We start from the raw sequence: 21,460 nt of genomic DNA, 5'->3' as shown, positions 1-21,460 counted from the left end.
AGATCTTATAAGGAGAGGTAAAAACAGAAGGGGCTTGGAGTTACAGGTATAAGACACAGTTAAGCAAAAATTTAATAAAAAGGAGACTAAGTTTCACCTATGTGATAATTTTGTTTGAGATGGACTTACTGATGTTCCCATCATATAGGAGTTCTTAAACTGTACTATATTTAAGAAAACTTGAGGTTTGGAGTTTTGAAATTATAACTTGTACACCCAGTCCGTATGTGCAAGAATGATTCTCCAGTATATCTAACCTGTGGCCCAGGATCTATGGTGTAACAAAATCGAAAGTGATTCTGATACAGGTTGTCCCAAGATCATGCCTGGGAATATCTGATACAAAATTTAAATGAATATACCTGGTTTCTCTTTCCAGATAGTTCTCATCTGGTCAAAAAAGGGAAGGAAAAAAAAATATATATATATATGATACTCTTCTTTGTTTAACTTCATTGTTTTACCCCAAGTGAAAGAGAACAAGGAAAAAAAAAAAACATTTTAAGAGAGAAAGATATCCAATTGGTTCTTATTATTTACAAAATGTTCTACATAACTGACTCAATACATACTAAAATTATCTATAGAAAACAATGGGTATTTGCCTGGTAAGCTCCAGGAGAGGGCAGGGTGGTTGATAAGCTACTGCCCAGAATTTCTCTCTATCCTCAGATCTCCAGATTCCCAGCTCGACCAGAGTGAAGGCAGCAGCACTGCCACCAGCTCCCCATCTCACTCTCTCATGTCCTCTGATTGTGCTTTCCATTCAAGAGTGATTGCCTTAATACATATGTATCAGAAATAGGCCTTAAAAAGAAAAAGAAAAAAAAAACAGACTAAGGATTCTGGTTCCCCAAATTAAATAAGTAAATAAATAAAATTGGAGTCAAAGAAACCTATTCTAAAAATTCCATAATTATCAAGCAAAACCAACCAAACTTATTAGTGGAAATTATAGACATGTATGTCTTTCCTGCTCCCCCACTTCCCACGGTCTTTAATGTTGGAAATTCTGAACATTCTCACTTTCTGAAGAAAATTTCAAAAACCTTAAAATGCATGATGGGTTTAGCATTTCTGTGTTTTGGTCTTCACACTTGCTGTACCTGGAGCCATTGGAAGCTTGGTGCATGCAAAGTCTCTAAAAAAGAAAAAGAAATATATTTAAGAAGAATTGATGGCAAAAGGATCACTAAAGATGTGATGTGTCTAGTATGCAAGACCTATAAGGAATTCATCAAACTCAACACCCAAAAAACAAATAATCCAGTTAATAAGTGGGCAGAAGACATGAAAAGACATTTCTCCCAAGAAGAAGACATCCAAATGACCAACAGACACGTGAAATAATGCTTCGCATCCCTCGGCATCGGGGAAATACACATCAAAACCACAATAAGATACCACCTCACACCAGTCAGAATGACTAAAATTAACAAGTCAGGAAACAATAGATGTTGAGAGGATGCAGAGAAAGAAGAAACCCCTACACCGTTGATGGGAATGCAAACTGGGGCAGCCACTTTGGAAAACAGTGTGGAGGTTCCTCAAGAAGTTACAAATAGAGCTACCCTATGAGTCAGCAAGTTCACTACTAGGTACTTACCCCCAAAGATATAAATGTAATGATCCGAAGTGGCATGTGCACCCCCATATTTATGGCAACGTCCACAATAGCCAAACTGTGGAAAGAGTCCGGTTGTCCATCAACAGAGAAGAGGATAAAGAAGACGTGGTATATATACACAATGGAATATTATTCAACCATCCAAAGGATGAATACAAGTTACACTGACATGGATGGAACTGGAGGGGATTATGCTGAACAAAATAAGTCAACCAGAGAAATACAATTATCATATGGTTTCACTCATATATGGAATATAAGAAATAGCACAGAGGATCATAGGGGAAGGGAGGGGAAACTGAATGGGAAGTAATCAGAGAGAAAGAAAAACCACGAGAGACTCTTAACTATAGGAAACAAACTGAGGGTTGCTGGAGGGGAAGTAAGTGGGGTGATGGGGTAATAGGTGATGGGCATTAAAGAGGGCACATGACGTATGTCTTTTTCTCAACTGCAATCTATAATATGCTCCAGCAGCATGCCAGAGAAAAGCACTGATGTGTTAAGCACAACTAATGAATTATTGAACTACATCTGAAACTAATGATGTACGATAGTTTGGCTAATTTAAAATAAAAAACTGAATTTAAACTAAAAAAAAAAAAAAGGAATAACTGATGGCAAAAAAAAAAAAGTTGTGATATGTTCCAGATTGACTAGAGAGATCTATAAATGTCAAACTGTGTTGGCACCAAAACCCTGAACCAAAAGAGTGGAAAGAGTTAAGAAGAGAAATTAATGGAGCAAAGGAAAAGGAAAGAGGGCAGAGCCACGGCAATGGAAAAAGAAAGGGCATGGGCACTTATGGGAATAATGGGAAAGTCTGATGTGGGTACAAAAAACAATTGGGCAAAATAAAAGACATGTTTTAAAAGAGAGAAAGCTACCAAATAGAATGCGATGGTCTGAGAACATTCAGGAAAGAGCAAGTGTCATGAACTCACCTCAACAGCCCCTGAGGATTGGTATTATTCCATCTTCAGGAGGAAACCCTACGTAAGAAATATGGTGCCAGTCCCAACAATGGAGAAAGCTGTATTCAAAGGCTATTCTAACTGTTCTGCAGAGAAATCCTGAAAGAAATATAAAAAGATTGCTGTCGCCTTATCAGACAATGGAGGTCTACCTGTACCTTACAACCTAAAATAGGAAAACTTTGAAAGACCAATAAAATATCAATTCAAACACTTTATATGACACCAAGAGTCATAAAAGAGGTATTATATTCTTTGTAGATTCTAAGGCAGAAAGTTTCATCAGCAGCCCTATCATGAAGTCAAACTAGTTTCAAATATTCTGTCTTTGTTTGGTCTCAGTAGAAAGATCAGTCTGCCCAGCATTGTCCCAAATGTGTGAAATCTGTGTTGCAGATGATATTTATAATGGCAATGAAGTACGGTATTTACTGGAGTAAAAAAGATTCTGGCATTTAAATTACACCTTCCAGATTCCTAAGGTGTCACTTGGAGAATCAAAGAAATAGGTCAAGATGGGGAAGTATAAAGAATTCAAGAGAAGCTCCTTTAAAGAGTAATTACCTTTGCTGACTCTCAGAAACAAATTCCAAGGGATTAATTTCTGTGTTTTGGGTTTTGTTCTTAAAATATTCGGAAGGATAAGAAAAAGCATGAAAATGGAGTCACCAGCAAAGCACTCTGCATTCAGAATTCTTCACAAACGTTTATAGCATTCATGTGGCTCTCTGGCATGCTGCTGGAGCATATTATAGATTGCAGTTGAGAAAAAGACTTAAAAAGGTAAATGAAGTTTTAACATCAGGGTTTTATCAAATTGCCTCAATTTCTGTTTAACTGCTGGACTCTGAGTGCCATGCAGATAACTGTAATTAGCAAAGTTGTAACATGTTCCAAAAGCCAGCAGGAGACTGAGTGACTGAAAGTGCCATGTCCCACCTGGCTTATGACAACATGGCTCTCCTGGAAATGCCAACTTCGGCTGTGGTGTTTTCGGGGATGTCTGAAGCTAAATATTGAAAACATAGGTCAACGGGTTCAATGTCAGAGTAGGCTGACCAAGTTTTAAATACACTATCAGGTTTGCCAGGGATGTGTTCACCTTTATATAAGAAATACATGTTTTTTATCTAATGGAATTAACTTCTCAACTGCAACTATTCAAATACACCCCAGTTCTCAGAATCCTCTATCACTAATTCCTCTTGTCTTCTTCATATCCACTGTTTTGCAATCAGTATGCAGGGACATTCAGTTAAAAAGCAGACCTCAATGGCATGTGTGTATACAGAAGGGTTACATTTAAAGAACAGGACAAGGGGCACCTGGGTGGCCCACTCTGGTAAGCAGCCGACTCCTGATTTCAGCTCAGGTCATAACTTTAGGGGTTGTGAGATTGAGTCCTGTGTCTTGTTCCACATTCAGCAGGGAGTCTGTTGGTGAACCTCTTTTTCCCCCTCTCCCTCTGCCCCTTCTCCCCACCACCCGCCTCCTTCCCCTTCCCAGCCTTGTTCCCACACTCTCACTCTCTCTCAAATAAATATTTACAAATAAAAAAATAATAATAAGTAAAAAGGAGGCCAAATGGGCCAGTCTTATCAGGGGGTTAGTGTATACCACAAAAAGAGCTCTCCCAGCCTCCTGGAAGGTCATAGGTGTTGAAGTCTACAGACTTAGATCTAACCCATACTGGTATGTACTAGCTGAGTGATCTTGATTAAGCTACTTAATTTCTTTGTGCCTCAAGTTTCTCATGAATAAAATGGGGCTATCTCATGTAAGCTTGCCTGTGAGGATTTAATGAACTAATATGTGCACAAAACAGCCCAGGGACTAGCACCTGGCAAAAGTCTCAGTAAATATTAGATACTAACTTCAACATTTTAACTAGATTGTTGTGAGTTATTTGGGTGCCTTAGGACTACTGTGGTTTAACTGAGCCGTAACTACTAGACAGAACTTCAACCTACAATAAAATATTAGCCCGATAGTAAATAATATATGGAATAATATATTAATTAATATATTTATCGTATTAATTAATAAATTAATTTATAATTTAGAAATATTTATAAATTTATAAATAAATAATTTATTGATAATAATTAATAGCAATATTAAATAATATACAGAAATATACAGATATGTAAATTGTATAGTAGGAGAATGATGTAAATAAATGTAGGATTCCTTGACAGATGGTGGAGGGGGGATACATTTCAAATTGATACAGTTTCCAGATTAGAATTTCAGACTAGAAGGATATATATATTTTTTTTGCTTATTTTAAGCCCCAAATGCATTCTGAACCAAAAACCTTATAAAAGCATATGTGTATTATTTACTTTTTAACTCTCCAAACAGTTTTCTCAGAGTTTGAGTAATTATACTAATTTGGCCTTCTATAAATTCTTCCTCCACAATTTTCAAGCACCTCAAGATATTAAAATAAAAATTAGAAAGCAATTTAAAAACATAAAGTATGCCACTTACAAAGATTCAGATGCTACCTTTGGCAGTAAGTACTTGGCCAGTAATTTATAATTCTGCTTTCTCAATGCATTAGCTTCTTTAATATTCTGAGCGGTGGCTGTGTACATGTTTCTTGCTGAGCCTCAGGGTTCCTTGGGGTTGTCTCAAAGGCAATACCAGGGATGGGGAGAATGGTGGGTTTTCCACTTTCCCACACCAGTTCTAGTTCCCTTTTTACCTATTTTGTATGTGATGATAATTCTCCTTAATGGGGAAAAAATGGCTTTACTCCTATTAAATAGTTTGACAGATCTAAATACTGCCATGAAATTCTAAATAAAAAATACTTTAATGCACAAGCTGCACTTCTGTAAATTCCTCTTTCCTATACTTCTTTCCAAGTCTTTCCCTTCCAAATGAAAGTATTTTTTCTAAATTTAGAAAATTGTAAGTTTGAAAGCCTAACTCACGCTTAAAGACATTTTTAAAATCTCTAGGCCAACTTGTACTCTTCCTTCTCTGACCTGCTAAAGAAGTGAGCATCCACAGTTCTCCCAGGGCCCTAGTACTGTCCACAACCCATCTCCAAGGACAGTGTTGGTCTTCTGTTTCCTCTCTCCTCAAAGCCTTAGAATTCTTTAGTAGAGGGGCACCTGGGTGGCTCAGTCAGTTAAGCATCTGCCTTAGGCTCAGGTCATGATCCTGGAGTCTCCCAGCCAGCTCTCCGCTAAGGGGGGACCCTGCTTCACTATCTGCCCCTCCCTCCCCTTGTGCGCTCTCTCTCTTTCTCTCTCTAAAATAAACAAAATCTTAAAAAAAAAAAGAATTCTTTAGTAGATTGTACCTTCCCTGCCCATTAAACATGAAGAATCAAAAGAAAAAAAAAAATTTGCTGAACTAAATAAAGAAATTAGCTGTGGGGCGCCTGGGTGGCTCAGAGGGTTAAAGCCTCTGCCTTTGGCTCGGGTCATGATCCCAATGTCCTGGGATCGAGCCCCGCGTCGGGCTCTCTGCTCCGTGGAGAGCCTGCTCTCTCCTTTCTCTCTGCCTGCCTCTCTGCCTGCTTGTGATCTCTGTCTGTCAAGTAAATAAATAAAATCTTAAAAAAAAAAAAAAAAGAAATTAGCTGTAAGTTTTCAGAAAGTCTTCAATAGGAAAAAGGCAGAATTCAGTGCTAGTGCTTAAACAGACACCCCTAAAAAAATTAGCCAAAATATAAAAGCATGAAATAATTTGGGAGCTTTAATATGTTCCTGAAAGACAACAAAGTAGGAAATGTAAATTAAACATCCATCTCTTTGTAATGGTATAGGGTGTCAATTTTTTTAAAATTTCTAATAAACACACAGGTTTCGGTTTTGGTTTTTTTGTTTTTTTGTTTTTGTTTTTTTCTAGCAGACTGTAATAACCGAAAAACTAGATAAGGCACCCAAGAAGCCTAATAGTTCGGGGGGTGGGGGGGGCAGATGGCAATGCAGGTGTGGTCTTCCCACTTATTTCTATGTTTAATAATTACCACCATATAAAACTCCTAACAAACTAACCATAAAACTCTGAGAAATAAAGACAGTGACTCAAAAAAATATAATAATGAAACAAACAGTTTGAAGATGCATTAGTAAATCACTTAATACAAAAAAGAAGTTGTCCAAAAAGAGTTGAACAAGAGGTTTGTTTTTTATTACCTTGTAATTAGTCCAGGTTACAAAGCAAAACTCAATAAAAGCAAACTCTTTCTGCCAGGAATCCCCCTAGTCCCTCTATTTAGGTGAGAACAGAACCTCTTTTCTAGTAAAAAGATGCACTTGAATCCATCTGTCATCCAATTTCCCATGGATATATATGTATAAATGTTTGTGCGCATATTCATATTAACAAAGTTATGATCAGAAATGTGCTTACATTTTTCTTGAGGATAGTAATAAATGTTTACAGTAGTAAGACTGTGCATCCCGATGATTATAATAATCCCTTCAAATGATGTTGAGCTTTACAGTTTATAAAAAGGTATTCCTTAGACACTTCATTTTATTCTCACAGTTACCCTGTAAATAGGTATAACACAGTTACAGGAATACTCACTGTATAGATAAAGCTGCTGAAGCTGGGAGAGCTTGTGTGATCTGCCCAGTTATTCAGAGAGATGCAGGCAGGCAGGCTCTCAACACAAAGTTGGTGAAAAAAAAAATAGACACACACAAGGGAAGGCCAAGTCTTCTGAGTACAGATCTATTGCTCCTGCTACATGAATACTTTAGCTGCCATCATTTTAAAATATATTCTGAATCTACATATCTGTTAGGACACACCAAATAAAATTTTCCAATATAGCATCCTTCAAGCACATTAGTACTATAGTAACAGACCACTGATTAGAATCAGTAAAGCAAATAAAACAATCACGAATTTCATTTATCTTCTCTGTTGCAGTCTTAACTTTGTCTATACGTGACATCTTTATAAAATCTATACATTTGTTTTCTTTCATTCATCCAATTCTTTCAGCAGATGTTTACTGAGTCTTCTATTTTCCAGGCTAGATGCTTGGGGTACAGAGCTGAACAACACAAAGCTACCCCATTCTCAGGGTAATGAGAGTTTGCTTACAGATGCAGACATTAGGCAAACAAAACACATGCAGAAATTGTGAGAATGGTACAAAGGAAAGGAAAAAATGGTGTGAGATAAGATAGTGGGGATCTAATTTAGATTGGAACACACGCAGCCTTCTCTGAGGATGTAACATTTAAGCTGCTGCCTGAACTGGTTTTCTGTTTAAGAATATTCCCTGCATTTGTTTCCCTTGCCTTTGGAGACGTGTCTTGAGAGAATGTGCTGTAACTGATGTTGAAGAGGTTACTGCTTATGTTCACCTCTAGGATTTTGATGGATTCCTGTCTCACATTGAGGTCTTTCATCCATTTAGAGTTTATCTTTGTGTATGGTGTAAGAGAATGGTCCAGTTTCATTCTTCTCTATATAGCTGTCCAATTTTCCCAGCACCATTTATTGAAAAGACTATCTTTCTTCCGTTGGATATTTTTTCCTGCTTTGTCAAAATTAGTTGACCATAGAGTTGAGAGTCCATATCTGGGCTCTCTATTCTGTTCCATTGTTCTATGTGTCTGTTTTTGTGCCAGTACCATGTTATCTTGGGGACCACAGCTTTGTAATATAGCTTAAAGTCAGCAATGGGATGCCCCTAGCTTTGTTTTTCTTTTTCAACATTTCCTTGGTGACTCAGGGTCTTTTCTGGTTCCATACAAATTTTAGAATTGTTTGTTCCAGCACTTTGAAAAATGCACTGGAATTTTGAGTGGGATGGCATTTAAAGTATAAACTGCTGTGGGCAGCATGGTCATTTTAATGATGTTTAGTCTTCTGATCCATGAGCATGGAAGGTTTTTCCACCTTTCCGTGTCTTCAATTTCTTTCATGAGTGTTTTGTAGTTCCTAGAGTATAGATCCTTTACCTGGTTTATTCCAAGGTATCTTGTGGGTTTTGGTGCTATTGTAAATGGAATCAATTCCCAAATTTCTCTTTCTACAGTTTCATTGTAAGTGTATAAGAAAATAAGTTATTTCTGTGCATTGATTTTGTAACCTGTCACATTACTAAATTGCTGCATGAGTTCTAGTAATCTGGGGGTGGAGACTTTTGGGACTTCATCAAGATAAAAACTTCTGCACAGCAAAGGAAATAGTCAACAAACAAAGAAGCAACCCAGAGAATGGAAGAAGATTTTTGCAAATGACACTACACACAAACAGCTGATGTCCAAAATGTATAAGGAGCTTCTCAAACTCAACACCCAAAAAATCAAGTCAAAAATGGGCAGAAGACATGACAAAACTTCCCCAAAGAAGACATACAAATGGCTAACAGACACATGAAAAAGTGTTCATCATCATTAGCCATCAGGGAAATTCAAAGCAAAACCACAATGAGATACTACCTTATACCAGTTAGAATGGCAAAAATAGACAAGGCAAGAAAAAAACAAACATTGGAGAGCTTGTGGAGAAAGGAAAACCCTCTTACACTGTTGGTGGGAATCCAAGGTGGTGCAGCTCCTTTGGAAAACAGTATGGAGGTTCCTCAAAAAATTGAAAATAGAAATACCCCATGACCCAGGAATTGCACTACTGGGTATTTACCCCAAAGATACAGATGTAGTGAAAAGAAGGACCATATGCACCCCAATGTTTGTAGCAGGAATGTCCGCAGTAGTCAAAATGTGGAAAGAGTCAAGGTGCCCTTCAACAGACGAATGGATAAAGAAGATGTGATCCATATACACAATGGAATATTATATTACTCAGCCACCAGAAAAGATGAATACACAGCTTTTGCATCAACATGGATGGGACTAGAGGAGATTATGCTAAATGAAATAAGTCAAACAGAGAAAGTCAATTATCACATGGTTTCACTTATTTGTGGAACATAACGAATAGCATGGAGGACATCAGGAGAAGGGAAAAATGAAGGGGGAGAATCAGAGTGAGAGACAAACCATGAGAGACTATGAACTCCAGGAAACAAACGGAGGGTTTTAGAAGGGGGGGGGGCGCGGTGAGCCTGGTGATGGGTATTAAGGAGGGCACGGATTGCATGGAGCACTGGGTGTTATACGCAAACAGTGAATCATGGAACACTACATCGAAAACTAATGATGTACTGTATGGTAACTAACATGCCACAATAAAAAAAATTAAAATGTTATTCAATTAAATATATATATATATATTCCCTGCATATGTTCACTGAGCCAGGCTGAGTTCCCGATGGTGAAGTCAAACAAATGCCATAATATAAGGATAAGTGGGACAGCTCTCAGGGAACTCACTGTTCAAGGGCAACGGTGTAGCTAAACTTGTTTTGGAGCTTGGAAAAAATATATTTAGCTATCAAGCTCCAAATAATTAACACAGAAAATTTTTGCGAGATGCATTATTTTCAGACTTAAAATCAGACCTAAGTTGTTCATCCCAAAAGAATTAGCAGATCTTCACCCTTCAGTATTATCCTTTAAAGAAATGATTTTGTCCCAGGGGAGTCTGATCCAAGGATAAGTCTTATCTTGAGAATACTAAGATAAAGTTTGCAATAAACTAAGATCACAAAAGATGTCACTATCTTACTACCCTCACCTTTTCTTTTTTATTTGTAAATGTAATGTCTTAATTTTTTATAATTCTCTGACATAATTTCATATTTTCCAAACTAAATATTTACCTAAATGGGATTAAGTAAAATCAACTGTCATATAAATATGCATATATCGGTCCACACAATTGAAGAATATTATCTTAAGTATGTTGACAATTTTAAGTATTGAATCATGATAATAGTAAATCTTAAAATTTATTGCAAACTATGATCATCTATTTTATTTCCATAATTTATTTTCTCCCTTTAACCTGTCTTTATTATTTACCCAAGAATGATGTCTCTTAGTTATGGAATCTAAATATCAAGAAAAGAGATATATATCCCTGAAGTACTATGAGAATTAAGGTATAAAACAGTCATTTATGTTACAATGCTAGGCTTTCTTGCTCTGACTGTAAAAGTTTACCTAGGCTTCTAGTTCCATTCAAGAAGCTTATTCTCCTAAGGAAATGCACACATACAAAAATAAAGAATAAAAAATTGGTTTTCTGATCCATCATTTTTGATTACTGGAAATTTTGTGACTCTGCATTCCAAAAATTTACTTTCTCTTTATATGGATTGACTAGAATAATTAATATAGGGTTTCTTAATAATCAACACTTAGTCTTCAAAAACCATAGAGCACAAGTCATAAATTAAGGTATTAAAGACATCTTGTGTATTTAAAAAAAAAAAATCAAGGGGTGCCTGGGTGGCTCAGTCATTAAGCATCTGCCTTCAGCTCAGGTCATGATCCCAGAGTCCTGGGATGGAGCCCAACATTAGGCTTCCTGCTCAGTGGGAAACCTGTTTCTCCCTCTCCCACTCCCCCTGCTTGTGTTCCCTTTCTCTGTGTCTCACTCTCTCTGTCAAATAAATAAATAAATCTTTTTAAAAAAATCAAATATGTTGAAACGAAAGAACTTTTAAAAGTCCCATCAAGTTTTCATTGTCCAACTAAGTTTTGTTTTGTTTTGTTTTTTCCATCTTTCAGCATGTACAGTGAAAACTGACATCTATTTAAGTTTCAGATTAGAAGCCAATCTTGCTTCTTGGTTCTCAAATACCATGTTTCAAATTTATATTTCAGTCTCAAACACTCAATGACAAAATATTTAATTTAAAACTTCAATCCTCTTTTTCTTAGTTTTTATAATTGTTAATTAGTTTTACAGACCATTGAAAATGAGATCCAAAACTATATTGCATCTCACAATAGGTGACATCTTCTATTCCATGAAATGTATTATGTGTTATACATCCTGACACTTAAAAACAAAGTAACATAAATTGAGAGCAGAAGGGGAAAGCAGATTGGATTTAGAATAGGTATACTAATTTCTTCATCTTAGCAACTAGGATTCAAAAGATGTTTAAAGCCTTCAAGTGAATAACAAAAGTATAAATATTTATTATTATAAAGGAAAGTAGTAAAAATGAAAAAAAATTAATAAAATGGAGTGATGAAAGGAAGAGAAATGCATTCGTTTTATGATTGTTCATAGCAGGGAAGAAAAAGATAATGTCTGAACTATGAGAGAATTAAGGAAATTACATAACATAGTAGTTATAAAGTTAACTACTAGAACAAAAATGCAAACCTTCTTAAATATAGGTATTATCTCCTAAGTATAAAGAATTATACAATGAAAGTGAAGAATATGGACTATAATTATTTTTGAAAGCAGTAAAAAAAGTATAATTAATTTCAAAGAACTAGATTCAAATATACCTATTATATCAATAAATATAAATGGATTAAATTCATATCTTTAAAAAGAGAAGAAAAGATTGGACAAATGTATTTCAGACAAATGTAGAAAGAGAAGGAAAGGAGGAGAAAGAGAAAAAGGGAGAGAGGTAGAAGAGGGAAGATGGGGAATGGAGGGAATAAGGAAGGAAGGGAGGAAAGAAAGAATAGGTTGTAACCTTAATATCAGTTTGTTTTAATTCATGTCATAAAACATAAATAAGACAAAAGGTCACTATATAATGTTAAAGGGAGATATTTGTAGAAACAATTTTTAAAAATCAAGACTGTCAGTGCACCAAAAGATATAGTATCAATAATCATAAAACAAAAACTATAGGTGTTATCATGAAAAACAAAAAAGTAGTAGGATTTTGGTCACCTCTTTTAGTCTTTGACAGAGAGGAATAATGCAGAATACCTAAATGATGTAAAGTAGGACTAAATAAATATAGATCAAACTCTGTTCCCTAAAATAAAAACTACAACCTATATTTACACAGAACGATAATAAAATGACCGACCATTAGGCCACAATAAAAATCATAATTAATTTCAAAATGTTAAAATAATACAAGAAACATTCTCTGATCAGAATGCAATAAAAATGAAATTAAATTATAAATCAAGAATAAAAATATAGTTATTAATTATGTGACTTCATATGAGTTATTTTTTAGAGCCTTACATCAACTGCAAAATGAAAATAATACTGAAATCATAGGGTAATGTTGAAAATCTTTTGAATTATAAGACATTATGCAAATATGATATTATCCAAGAAAAATCATATTCCTCCTCACACTTAAGAAGTACTTATTTGAGGGCGCCTGGGTGGCTCAGTGGTTTAAGCCGCTGCCTTCGGCTTGGGTCATGATCTCAGGGTACTGGGATCGAGTCCTACATCAGGCTCTCTGCTCGGTGGGGAGCCTGCTTCCCTCTCACTCTCTCTGCCTGCCTCTCTGCCTACTTGTGATCTCTCTCTGTCAAATAAATAAAATCTTAAAAAAAAAAAAAAAGAAGTACTTATTTGGCAGCTCCAAATATTTGAGCAACTTGGTCTATACTGTCCATCTATGGCTACTTAAACTAACTAAAATTTTAGATTTCAACACTAGCCTGATTTAAAGAACTCATTAAAAACATTATGCCAAGTGAAAGGAGCCAGTCACAAAAGACCACATATGGTATAATTCCACTGATAAGAAATGTCCAGAATAGGCAGCTCTATAGAGAAAGAAGGTAGATTAGAGTTTGCCCAGCACTGGATAGAGGTGGAGAGAATAGAGAGTGACTGCTAATGGGTACAGGTTTTCTTTCTAGAATGATGGAAATGTTCTAAAATTAGATTGTGGGGGTGGATGCAAAAGTCTGTATACTGAAACCATCAAGTCATACACTTTAAATAGGTGAATTTTATGGTATATAAATTATATCTCAATAAAGCTGGAGTTTTTTAATTGTGAAAAATAGAGCTCATTAGCTACATGTGTTAGTGGTTACCATCTTGGACATCAGACTATTTCCATCACTGCATACACCTCTATTTAATAGTACTGGCTTACCTGATACTGAACAAATCAAACAAATATCTAGAAGTTCACAAGAGTTATTTAAGCTTTACTTCAGCAAATTAATAAGGTCCTTCTAGTGAGAGTCTCAGATGAATTTTTTTTCTCACTTCACTTACTAATTATACTAAAAGATCATCCTCTCACTTAATATAATCCAAATACATTAAGGTGCTAATTGAATATGCTGAATAAGCTGTGCATACTAATTGTCACTAATAAGTTTAATGCTGATTGCTTAAGTTTATAACAGCTACTCACCTACATAGTGGTTCAAGTCAACTTGCTATCCCTCACTCTTCATTAGGAAAATGTGTTTCATTAAGCTGATGTCATTATATGTGAACCCAGAGGATTTACACCATAGGTAGTCCTTTTAACGTTCAAAAGTATACCAAATGTGAATCCTGAGCAAATTGCTCATGCAGCTGAAGGTGACTCTTACATCATCCCTAGTTTTCCAGTGATGCTTAAAGCATTCCATTATTATGGTAAGCTTTGAATCAATAAGTATGTCTATGTCTATTACATTTCTTTACTCAACCAGTATATTTTTAAGTACCTAGCATTAATTATAATCCTGTAATCCTGGACAGTTCACTTATCTTCTCTGGGTTTCAGATTCTCCAAATTAAGGTGTAGGGAGGGAAGAGAGAAAAATTGGCAGCCTAATTACAAGTTTATGTCTCCTTTTGCCCCCCAGTTGAGGGAACTCTACTTAAAAAAGATACTGGAGATTAGATCTTAATTGTTCTCATAAAAAAAATGATAATTATATGACACAATAAAGGTGTTGGCTAACACTACAGTGATAATCATATTGCAATATATAAATGTTTCAAATCAACACATATACCTTTTACTTTACAATGTTTTCTCTTAATTATATATCACTAAAAAAAAAAAAATAGTAGGGCTTACTTGGGGAGCTTGGAGAGGTCACAAATATACCTAAGAATTGATCTTTTTAAAAAGTAGACATAGTTATCATTGTGAACAATGTCAGGGAGAGGAAAGGAAGGCCAGCTACTCTCTCTCCATTGCAGTCCCAGGTAAAGATGCAGGCCCTGTGGCAGCCTGAGACAGCCCAGCATGCTGAACATTGATCTTTCTGCAAATGGAGAAGAACTCTCTCAAATGTCAATGTATGAGAGGTTGGCTGACTCTGCATGGGCTGCCGTGCTGAAGCAAAATGACCATCCTGGTCTAATTCAATAAGCATAGAACAAGACCATGACAATCTGATTGTTCCTTCTGTCTCACAGCTATAAATACCTCCAGAATAGAGCAGATTTTCCATCCCTACCTTGATACAGAGATTCCAGCTTTTCTGTCCTTCTGAGGTTGGCTGGACAATCAGAAAATAAATTTCTGTCTTACTTTCCATATCTACTAATCCACATCTATTTCACCTTTCCAGGAGCAAAAAACTACCAGATCTACCAGAAGAAGGAGAAAAGGTCAGGTGAGAAGAATCAGGAATCCAAAACAGAGAAGTTAGACAAGCCAATCTCTACACATGTCCCCACTGGGCCAAAGCTAATGGAAGAAACAAAAAAGACCACTAATAAAGGCTGCAGTAAGAGGATATATGATCAAAACACTGAGACTCTAAAGCAGACAAACATAAAGCTAATATCTGAAAACTAAAATAGAATTAGGATTAACAACAACAAAAAAAATACATTGCTCAAAAAGAAGAGGAAGAAGGAAGAGAAGGAAGAGAAGGAGAAGGAGGAAAGAAACAATTGTGTCCTGGAAAATCAAGTGAAGAAGTTGTTTCATTACACATAGGAAAAAAATTAAAGAAAATCACTAATAAAAAATTTAGAGGGGCGCCTGGGTGGCTCAGTCATTAAGCGTCTGCCTTCGGCTCAGGTAATGATCCCAGTGTCCTGGGTTTGAGCCCCGCATCGGGCTGCCTGCTCAGCAGGAGGCCTGCTTCTCCTCCCATTCCCTCTGCTTGTGTTTCCTCTCTCACTGTGTTTCTCTCTGTCGAATAAATGAGATCTTTAAAAAAAAAAAAAAATTAGAGATGACACTATACACCTATTACAATGACCAAAATCCAGGACACTGACAACATGAAATGCTGTGAGGATGTGGAGCAACAGGAACTCTCATTCATCGTGGACTGGAATGCAAAATGGTACAGCCACTTTGGAAGACAGTTTGGTAGGTTATTATAAAATTAAACATATTCTTACCATATAATCCAGCAATAGTACTTCCTGGTATTTATACAAATGAATTGAAAACTTATGTCTAAACAGAAAACTGTACATGGATGTTAATAGCAGCAATTATACTCATAATTGCCAAAAACTGGAAGCAACCAAGATGTCTTTTAGTGGGTTAATAGCCAAACACTGTGGTACACCCAGAGAATGGAATATTATTCAACACTAAAAATAAATGAGTTATCAAGCCATGAAAAGACATGGAGGAAACTTAAATGCATATTATGAAGTGAGAGAAACCAATCTGAAAAGGTTACATACTATATGATTCCAACTATGTGAAATTCTGGAAAAGGCAAAACTATGGAGACCAAAAAAAAATATACACACACACACACACACACACACACACACACACACACATATATAAAATATGTAATCAGTGGTTGTCAGGGGTTACAGGGGGAAAAGGGATAAATAGGTAGAGTACAGAGTACAGAGGATTTCTAGAGCAGTGACAATACTCTGTATGAAACTCTAATGTTGGATACATGCCATTATAAATGTACAACACCAAGAATTAACTCTAATGTAGGCTATGGACTTCAACGAACAATGATGTATCAGTGTAGTTTCCTCAATTATGACAATGCACTTCAATTATGACAAATGCACTGCTCTGATGGGAGATATTGATAATGAGGAGATTATCCCTATGTGGAGGGCAACAGGTATATGGGAAACCTCTGCTTCCCTACTGCTCAATTTTGCTATGAACCCAAAACTATACTAAAAAATAAAATCTATTAAAAAATAAGTTTAGAGCATATGAAGAAAACAACTTTGGGAAAGACAATATGAGTTAAAGAAACAGAGTACATTTTACTGAATCGAAGGAAATCTTGAATTCAGTGTATATAAGAATCTCTAAGTGCTAGGCAAGTCTAAAGAGAAAAAAAAGTATCTATATCTAAATATACTTTTGTGAAATCTTCGAGATTTAGTAGTAAAGAGAAAATTATTTGACCAGTCCAAAATAATTTGTGGCCTTCAAAATAAAAGTCAACACTCTAGTATCAGACTTCTCACTGCAAACTTGGATGTTAGAAAACAGAGAAATATAATCTATAAGAGAAAAGAACATTTAGGAATCTTATTCCCATGCAAGAGAATGTTGCAAACAAAACAATGGTATTTTCAGTAAGGGTGAGAAATATACCAAAAACAAAAAGAAAATAAATGGTTGAACATAAAAGGAATAGGTAAGGTATAGCAAGGAAATGCAAAAATAATGTAGAGATAGAATAATAGAATATAAAGTGAAATTTGAGAGCAAAAGAGTCTTTTATGCTTTAAAATCTATAATCTCTGAAGAATATGTAAAAACAGCATATTTACAGAATAAAAATAAAAGTAAAATATATAAAACAAAACAAATATTAAAATGGGACAGTATAAATTATGAGAGGATTTTTATATATCTAAATATTTGAGATCATATAGATGAAAACTATGTAAAAATATGCAGGATTTGAATATAATCCTCAAGGTTGGACTAATAAACACACATTTAAAGAAAATATTTTACCCCCATGAGACAATAAACATTCTTCATTCATTTCTAGAAACATTTAAAAAATGTGATTATTTATTGGAGCAGAGAGAACAACTTATTTCACTCAAGAAAAAGAAGGGGGGGAGGGAGGCCATTTCTTGGACATTATGCGATAAAATTAAAAATCATGAATAAAAAAGGTAACCTATGAAAAAGTTCTAGAATCCTAATCATAGGAAAATATGTAACTCCACATGCTCTTATATTTAAAAATGAAAGACTGACTATAACTAGACTATAAACTGACTTAAAAAACTGGAAAAATGGGATGCCTGGGTGGCTCAGTGGATTAAAGCCTCTGCCTTCGGCTCAGGTCATGATCTCACGGTCCTGGGATCAAGCCCCACATCGGGCTCTCTGTTCAAGTGGAGAGCCTGCTTCCTCCTCTATCTCTCTGCCTGCCTCTCTGCCTATCTCTGTCAAATAAATAAATAAAAATCTTAAAAAAAAAAAAGAAAGAAACTGGAAAAATAGTAAAATAAAAAAAAAAGGAAATCAATACAGATAAAAGTTAAAATTGGTAATATGGGATTGGAGAAGCAGTCCACATACCCACTCTGAAGCCAAACAGCTGAGATCTGCAGGGGAGACAGAATTCTTCCTCTACCATTCAAGGTCTTCCAGCTGGACAAAGAATTCAATTACACGAGACAGCTGTATAGGAGGAAAACCCGAAGTTTTATCACATGTGTGTGGGGGCCCAATAATAAAATTATGGCCCTGAAGAAATTACCAAGACAAGCAGTTTTTATACATTTTAGACAAAAAGATGATAAATTTGTGAGGAATTTACAGGATAAGGAAAACCAGTGTCTGGGAGCTTTAATTAGTAAGGAATTCTAAGTTGAATTTGGGCTGAAGTAGTATAGTAAAGAGGTAACAATGTTCATTTCTATAGCTTTCTCAACTTTAAATCCCCATCTCTGGTGATGAGGATGTCTTTTTACCTCTTAGTATGAGGAAAGTATTTTTCATATAGGAGATTTGTTTCCTGCTTTCAGGGAGACAGAGGAGAGCCTGAGTGTCCTTGCACTGACTGTTACCAAGTAGCTTCAGTTCAGAATAATCAATATGCCATGGGAGTACATTTCAGGGTGGTTTGCCCTGGGTCCCTACAGATCTAATTCCAGTTGTGCCAGTTTTCGATGAGTAGCTTGGGCAATAGTTTTAGTCTCCCTGTGCCTCATTTCCCTCATCTACAAAGTGGGAACAAAATAATACCTAATATATAGGCTTATTAAAAGAAATGAATTCAAGGTTATAAAGATTTTATACAATGTCTGACAGGTGTATTATATTCCTGTTAAATAAAATAAAACAAAATAAAGGCAGCAAATATGATAAATCGAGCACATTGATATCTTAAAATATTTAAAAATAAATATATTTGATAACTATTGATTTTTTAAATAAAGTAATAAGATAGACAAATTCCTCACAGTCTGGTTAGATCTCCTTTTTTTAAGGCAAAAGTGAGAACTGTATTTTAACTCAGGACAAACAAGAGTACTTGATGCCACACAGAGCGAGCCCGAGAATGAACAGAAAATTCAGGCTAGGAAAACCAGATGCCCAGAACCAAGAGACCTTGGAAGCCCCAGAACTTTCAGCTCCAGGGAGGGTGAATTCGAGCACAGCTCTTCCCAAACCAGTTCCAGCTGGCTTGGCCAGAGAGAACTCTGGAGTCATGGGACAATCTAATTGGTCACTCTCCCAACATCTACCTCCCCTTCAGTGAGTGAGTAATTCCTATGTGTCTCAAGTTATTGCTGCATGCAGAGAAGGACAGAAATCCTACTAATTTGCTCACTGAAGCAAGCATAGCTTGATGAAAGTACATTGAAAAACAAAAAGAAAAATAACTATAGGTCAATTTCATTTCTGAATGTAAAATGTTAAAACGTTATAATTGAATCAAATGGTATTTTTTAGAAATAGCAGTGACTATGCAGAGTTGGCCTTATGACTGAACAGATGAGGAAATATTAAACTATCAAAATGTTTCACTATATTAAAAAATGAAGGAAGAAAAATGTTATATAAAAAGATGCTGAAAACAGTCAAATGCATCAGCTATTCCTCAAAAGTTAGTAAGTAGCAAATGAATAAAAGAAAATGCAAGAAAATACAAGATGCAAGTATTTTATCAGACACTATCATTAAAATTATCTACATTGTGAAATATTAAGACTAATTCTCTTGAATCAGGAATTAGAGAGAGATGTCTTTTGTGATTTCCAATATTCAACATTTTTAAAGATCTAATGAAGAAGAAAATAGAATTATTTTTACAAATGAAATGCTTATATACATAGAAATCCAAGAAACTCAATACCAAACTAATTAGCACTGAACAGGATACTTAATTGAAAAATGAAGGAAGAAAACCTTAATTCACAGCAACAAAAGTTCTAATATACCCAATGATAATAAAAATAAAAATAACTTCTCTTTCTTTTTTTTATTTTTTTAATACTTAATGGTTTCTTTTTATAATTTTTTTTTATTTTTTTATAAACATATAATGTATTTTTAGCCCCAGGGGTACAGGTCTGTGAATCGTCAGGTTCACACACTTCACAGCACTCACCATAGCACATAACATCCCCAATGTCCATAACTCCACTACCCTCTCCCTCCCCCGCTTCCCCCAATAACCCTCAGTTTGTTTTGTGAGATTAAGAGTCACTTATGGTTTGTCTCCCTCCCAATCCCACCTTGTTTCATTTATTCTTTTCCTACCCCCCAAGCCCCCCATGTTGCATCTCCACTTCCTCATATCAGAGAGATCATATGATACTTGTCTTTCCCCGATTGACTTTTTTCACTAAGCATAATACCCTCTAGTTCCATCCACATCATCGCAAATGGCAAGATTTCATTTTTTTGATGACTGTATAGTATTCCATTGTATATATATAACACCTCTTCTTTCTCCATTCATTTGTTGATGGACATCTAGGTTCTTTCCATAGTTTGGCTATTGTAGACATTGCTGCTATAAACATTCGGGTGCATGTGCCCCTTCGGATCACTACGTTTGTATCTTTGTGGTAAATACCCAGTAGTGCAATCGCTGGGTCATAGGATAGCTATATATTCCACATTTTGAGGAACCTCCATGTTGTTTTCTAGAGTGGTTGCACCAGCTTGCATTCCCACCAACAGTGTAGGAGGGTTCCCCTTTCTCCTCATCCTCGCCAGCATCTGTCATTTCCTGACTTGTTCATTTTAGCCATTCTGACTGGTGTGAGGTGGTATCTCATTGTGGTTTTGATTTGTATTTCCCTGATGGCGAGCGATGTGGAGCATTTTTTTCATGTGTCTGTTTGCCATCTGGATGTCTTCTTTGCAGAAATATCTGTTCATGTCCTCTGCCCATTTCTTGATTGGATTATTTGTTCTTTGGGTGTTGAGTTTGCTAAGTTCTTTATAGATTTTGGACATTAGCCCTTTATCTGATATGTTGTTTGCAAATATCTTCTCCCATTCTGTCAGTTGTCTTTTGGTTTTGTGAACTGTTTCCTTTGCTGTGCAAAAGCTTTTGATCTTGATGAAATCCCAATAGTTCATTTTTGCCCTTGCTTCCCTTGCCTTTGGCAATGTTCCTAGGAAGAAGTTGCTGCAGCTGAGGTCGAAGAGGTTGCTGCCTGTGTTCTCTTCAAGGATTTTGATGGATTCCTTTCTCACATTGAGGTCTTTCATCCATTTTGAGTCTATTTTTGTGTGTGGTATAAGGAAATGATCCAATTTCATTTTTCTGCATGTGGCTGTCCAATTTTCCCAGCACCATTTATTGAAGAGGCTGTCTTTTTTCCATTGGACATTCTTTCCTGCTTTGTGGAAGATTAGTTGACCATAGAGTTGAGGGTCTATTCCTGGGTTCTCTATTCTGTTCCATTGATCTATGTGTCTGTTTTTGTGTCAGTACCATACTGTCTTGATGATGACAGCTTTATAATAGAGCTTGAAGTCCGGAATTGTGATGCCACCAACTTTGGCTTTTTTTTTTTTTTTCAATATTCCTTTGGCTATTCAAGGTCTTTACTGGTTCCATATAAATTTTAGGATTATTTATTCCATTTCTTTGAAAAAAATGAGTGGGATTTTGAT

The sequence above is a fragment of the Martes martes genome (genome assembly GCF_963455335.1).
Source record: "Martes martes genome assembly, chromosome: 4".
In the NCBI taxonomy this organism is placed as follows: domain Eukaryota; kingdom Metazoa; phylum Chordata; class Mammalia; order Carnivora; family Mustelidae; genus Martes; species Martes martes.
The sequence above is the reverse complement of the archived record's forward strand: the minus strand, read 5'-3'. Positions refer to the sequence as shown.